Raw genomic sequence first — 6,103 nt, 5'->3', positions numbered from 1 at the left:
TCATAAAGTTTATTTATTAAAACAACAACTGTACAAACATTCCTGAATTTTACCATTTAAATTGTACACCAATCAGCCATAACATTATGATCATCTGCCTAATATTGAGCACGCCCCCCTTTTGCCACCATAACAGTGATATACTATGTGTTCTGACATCTTTCTATCACAACCAGCAATAACCTTTTAATCACATTGATTTACTGGCTTCTATTGGATTCAAATCTGCAGCTCTTGTGGGATGTTCCTGGTCTGCAGTGATACCAAAAGTGAGCCAAGAAAGGAAATCCAGTTAACTAGCGACAGGGTCATGGGTGGCCAAGGCTCACTGATGCACATGGGGAGTGAAAGCTGACCCGTGTAGTCCGGTCCAATAGGAAAAAAGAGCAACTGTAGCTCAAATTGAGGAAAAGGTTAATGCTGGTTCCAATAGAAAGGTGACAGAATACACAGAACATCACTGTTTTAATGGCAAAAGTGGACCCCACATTTGGAAGGGCATCCAACGTCAAATCTGTGCAAAATTGTGCGGATCGGATGGTCCACTGTGGCGAACCCTTGATGTGTGCAGCTGAAAAACCAACAATAACATATTGTATGTATCTCATAGTACACAGTGGGAATACAAGCATCAAAACTGATACAGTAAGTAACCTAGACTTATTAATGTGTAAGATGAAGAGCATTGGTGGCTCAATGGTAGGCATTTTGCTTGCCATGCAGAAGGACAGCATTGATTGCCAACACATGCCAAATCCAAACCCAGCCACATGATGCACAACATCCTCAGCTCTTTAATGTAAGGGTTGCATCAGAAAGGACTTATTTTATGGTAACTCAATGTAATGTAACCATTTATTTTTCAAAAGCATGGGGAAATACTATAAAGACCCAAAATTTTGTCAATAATTAAGAACTTTTCTTATTAGCATCAGTAAAGTTACTGGACAATAGTAATAGTCAAAGGTGCCACATAAGGTGGGTCTATTTGAGCTTTGGTTAATGCTTTTCTGAGTTGATTTAGGGAATTAGTCTTATTTTCATCTTCACTTAAACTGACAGCTGCAGGTGTGTTTTATTCCTTTAATCTGTTCAAGTTTATAATTTCTTTATATCTACACATAAAGAAATGTTTCCAAAGCTACAACTTTCATGCACTGCCAACTGCACCATATTTGCCATTTTGTAGACCACTACAGTAACTAGCCAATCGTAACCAGACCTATGGGGAATGCTTGTCATTTGGAAATAAATCAAAATGTATCTGAAACATAATGTACATTTAATTAATTGGATAGATAGGTGGCACGGTGGTGTAGGGGTTAGCACTGTTGCCTTGCACCTCCAGCGTTCAATTAGCGGCAAGGCTCGATCCCCGTCTTTGTGTGCATGGAGTTTGCATGTTCTCCCAGTGCTTGGTGGGTTTCCTCCGGGTACTCCAGTTTCCTCACACGGTCCAAAGATATGCAGATTAGGCTAATTGGCGTTCCCAAATTGCCTGTAGTGTGTAAATTAGTGTATGAGTGAGTGTATCCAATTTCCTGCGATGGATTGGCATCCTGTCCAGGGTGTACCCTGCCCTAAGTTTCCTGGGATAGGCTCCAGGCCCCCTGCGACCCTGAATATAGGATAAAGCCATATAGACGATAAGTGAGTGAGTGAGATCGATTGATCAAATCTGATGATTTGTTAGAAAGAATTACCTTTTTGACCAAACTGAATTTTCATCTCTTGTTGAAAGATTTTTATAAAGAAAAGCCAGGTGGATGCAAATTCTTGAAACGTCTGGATCTCAAGGCAACACAATCAAATCATAATTGCCTCAGGTGCAAGAATCATAAGAACAACCTCTAACAAAGGACCAAATGCAATGTAAGTTATTGCCATTGAGATGGGTACACACCTGGGAATGCTTCAATTATATGAAAGTGAAACGGATGTTGTGAAAAGTACAAAAACCACCCTTGTTCTTTAAACGCTGTGCGAGCGCACCAAAACAAAATGTCAAAAGCAATGTCAAATCAGTGAAACGACAACAATACAGTTTTTATTGGCCTGAGCTGTGGGACAAAATGTAATTTGATTTATAAAGACAACCTACCATAATGTCAAAGAGAAAAACATCCTGTCACATGTTCACAAATGAGGCATGCACAAGTAGTGATTACAGAAAAGGAACAACGTATGTTCTTAAAACACTGTCAGCACACCGTCAAATCAATAAAGCATCTAGTTTATATAAGCTTGAGCTATGAGACAAAAATATCACTTTATAAGGACAACCTACTATAATAGTAATAACAAAATCTATCACATTTTTACTATTTAGGCATGAACTAAACAAAGTTAAATTTTGAAATAAATATTAGCATGGTGGTGTAGTGGTTAGCATTGTGGTCTTGCATCTCCAGATACAGGTTTTCTACAGATACAGTATAGATCAGGCTAATTGGTGATTTCATATTTTCAGTGGTATGCGAGTGTTTGTATGCCATAAGAATAAAATGGCACCCCAGGCAGAGCATACCCTGCCTCCTGCCCTGATTCTTCTGGGATAAGCTCCTGGCTTACCGCGAACCTATAGGATAACTGGTTTCCAAAACCAGTATGCATTGGCTAAGACATAACACTGACTGATGAAACCAGATTGCTGTTTTAATATAGTTGTCATAGTAAAGCAGGCATGGTGCTGGCTGTTTGTCTGTACCTTGCATAATGAAAACTACAGCTTTCTAACAAAGCCCCAAAGTTATGGAATACCCTTCTGATTAAGTCCTGGACTCAGACTTAATGTTTAAATATAATCAGAAAACGTATTTATTCAGTCAAGCTATTTGTGAATAGATTTGTCAAGGGTAAAGGTGCAGGTCTGGTAGACTGTATGTGACATACCGGTGAACCAGTATGTTTGGATGCTGTCTTCCCCACTTACATTAATCATTCAGGTTTGCTGATGGTGGAGTGACTGGTTGCTTTACTTCCCAGTGACTGCAGTGACTTACTCAATAGTTTAGGACTAAAATTCCCATTAAAACATCACCAGGTTTTGTACCTAAGCCTTAAACAATTAATGTTAAGCACTTTTCCATTATACTAAACCTAAAGCCCCTGGGCTCACAATATGACTGCAAATCAATCCCTGGTATATTTATCAGATATCTCCTAAATGAGGATGGACTCCCAATTGAGTCTGGTTTTCTTCAAGTTTTCTTCCGACTTTTATCTTAGGGAGTTTTTTTCTTGTCATCGTCGTGACTTGCTCATGAGAGACAATCTGATCATTATTATTTATATATATTTCTTTACACATTTTTTTTAAAGATATTTTCATCCTTTTTTGATTCTGTAAAGCTTCTTTATAGCAATGACCACTATTAAAAACAGTATATAAATTAAATGTTATCTGTATCAGAATAAGCTCTATAGAAAATAAATGAATGAATCAGTATGGGCTAAACTGTAACTGCCCACTAAATGAAATAGATGAGTATGAAATGATGCCTTATAACCTTAAAATTATTTGGCGTTGGGACAGTTGAACTAATCTGTGCAAAGAAAGAATAAAGTATAGGCAGTCAGATCCTTAAGTACTGTTAAGTACAATTTTCATATTTTTGCCTCTGTCCATCACACAACAGATTTAAAGCAGTAAAGATGAGACTGATAAAGTGCTCATATATTCCCAAATGGTGCATTTTTAAAAACCTTGTACAGACAAATTATTATCTTGTGGCAACAATTTATTATCTTGTGCTTACACAGCTCACCTAACCACACAGCAAATTACTTATATTAATAAAGCAATGAAGCCCTTCATGTTCCAGATATACTTTAGATCAAAAAAGTGTTCTTTTTAAATGCAACTTACTTCTACAGTTTTCCCTGCAAAAGCCTAGCATGCTGAAATAGTAACTTTTTTACACAAAATAATTAAATTGGAAATTTTTTGTTTTTTAATTTTTATGTTATAAAAGGTAAAGTTTATGGTTAGTATAATTGCCACATACAAACTGAAGAGTTGCATATGTCTTTCCCCCTACATATTACAAAGAATATATAAACTTCCAAACTGCAAACTTCCAAAGGGACTTTTAATGGCTTTCTTTCAACAATGGCTTTCTTTTTGAGTCTCTTCCATAAAGATGAGATTTGTGGAGTGCACAACTAATAGTTGTCCTTTGAACAGATTCTCCTATCTGAGGGTGTCTGCTTCTCTGATTAATGCTCTCCCATAGCAAAATTTTGTTGCTTAGAATAAGCTTTTTCTCATCTCACGAGTCTGAATTAAGCTGTCTTATTACAAGCTCGACTTTGCCTTTTTTATTTCTCCTAAACCCCACTTAGGAGAAACAACAAGACATAACTGAGACACAAAGTGAGACATACTTTCGAGAAACATTTGAGAAATCTGAGATGTATATGTGAAACAGAACTGCATTTGAAGGAGAAGCAAATGAGCCATTTATAAAATCATAATGAGATTAAAATCTGATATAAATGAGATGCATGAAACAAATTAGAAATATTATAGTTTTATTGAATATATCAAAAATTCCCAGTTGACAGCATACAATGTAATAAATGTACAACTCACACAATATAACAGACACTAGTAAAATCCGGCACATCAAGACACTAAATGATACAAAATGTTATAAAACATGACATAGATATTAAGTGTAACACTGCTTAACTCAAAGTATGATTTATAGAGGAGTTACACAAAGGCTACAGCATTGTGACAATCTTCCAGAAAAATAATCAGTCAAAAAGGAGATACATTTTTTTTAAGGAAAATTGGTTGCTTGCTGTATGTAAGGGCTATAAGAATGGGCCAATGCCAGGAAAAGTTCTTTCTCACCGGCTACATCAAATTCAAATCAAATTCAAATTTAATTTGTCACATACACAGTCATACAAAGTACGATATGCAGTGAAATGCTTAGACAACTGCTCGTGACCTTAAAATAAAAGACTATGAATAGAAAATGAATATGAAAGATAAAATAAAAGGTAAATTTAACTAGGAAAGAATAAAATAAAATATAAAATTAAAGTTAAAATAAAATAACTGTACAACAAAAACACACAATATAGAAAATATATGAAGAATATATGAAGAAATATAGAACAATAAGAACAGCTGTACAAAGTAGGCATAGATTTATGTCATTTTTGTGTGGAATGAAGTTAGAATAAATGGTAATAAATAATACATAATAATACATCAGTCTTCTCTTGTGGTGGATGTCCAACGAGTTTGTCCAAAGTCTGCAACTTTATATATTTAAACATTTGAGATTCACCTAAACACCATTCAGCTACTCCATTCCCAACTTTCTGAAGGTTGAGAGATGGGCTTGAGCTTGCTCATGGCCTGGTGCTTACCTGACTGATGATGTGGTGCTGATGGAGACTCCGGAACATTCTCCTGCATTCTCGGTCTCCTGAGGTGGCATGCTTCTGAAAATAACTCAGTTAAAGTAAAATGTATATAATTACCAAGATAACCTTTCTGCAAAACTCTGAGATTTAAAGGTAAAGAGCCACATTAAAACGCCTAAATCTCATTCAAGTCTCAAAGATGGCTCATTTCTGTATAGGAGACAAAGAAGAGATTACCATGAGATCTCATCTTGGAGTGTCTTTGCTATGGGTCTGCTTGCCCTGTCTGTCAGTTTAGACGGACGTCCATGTCTTTTTAGTTTTGCAGTTGTGCCACAGACACACACACACACACACACACACACTCCATTTTCGGGTGATGGATTGAGCAGTGTTTTGTGAGATGTTTAAAGCTTGGGATGTTTTTTTTTTTAGCAACCTTACCCTGCTTTAAACCTCTCTACAACTTCATGCCTGATCTGTCTGGTCTGTTGTGTTGTGTGATGTTGTTTGGGCTTCATGATGCTGTTTGTTCACGGATGTATTTTTAACCCAACCTCTGAGAGCTTCTCGAACAGTCGTGATTAAATTACACACAGGTGAAATGTATTAACTAATTAGGTGACATCTGAAGGCAGGTTGGTTTCACTGGATTTCAGTCAGGGGTGTCGGAGTAAAGGGGGATGAATACAAACTTTTTAAAAACATTTATAATTTT

Source organism: Clarias gariepinus, chromosome 25 (assembly GCF_024256425.1).
Source record: "Clarias gariepinus isolate MV-2021 ecotype Netherlands chromosome 25, CGAR_prim_01v2, whole genome shotgun sequence".
Lineage (NCBI taxonomy): Eukaryota > Metazoa > Chordata > Actinopteri > Siluriformes > Clariidae > Clarias > Clarias gariepinus.
This window is presented reverse-complemented; position numbering follows the sequence as displayed.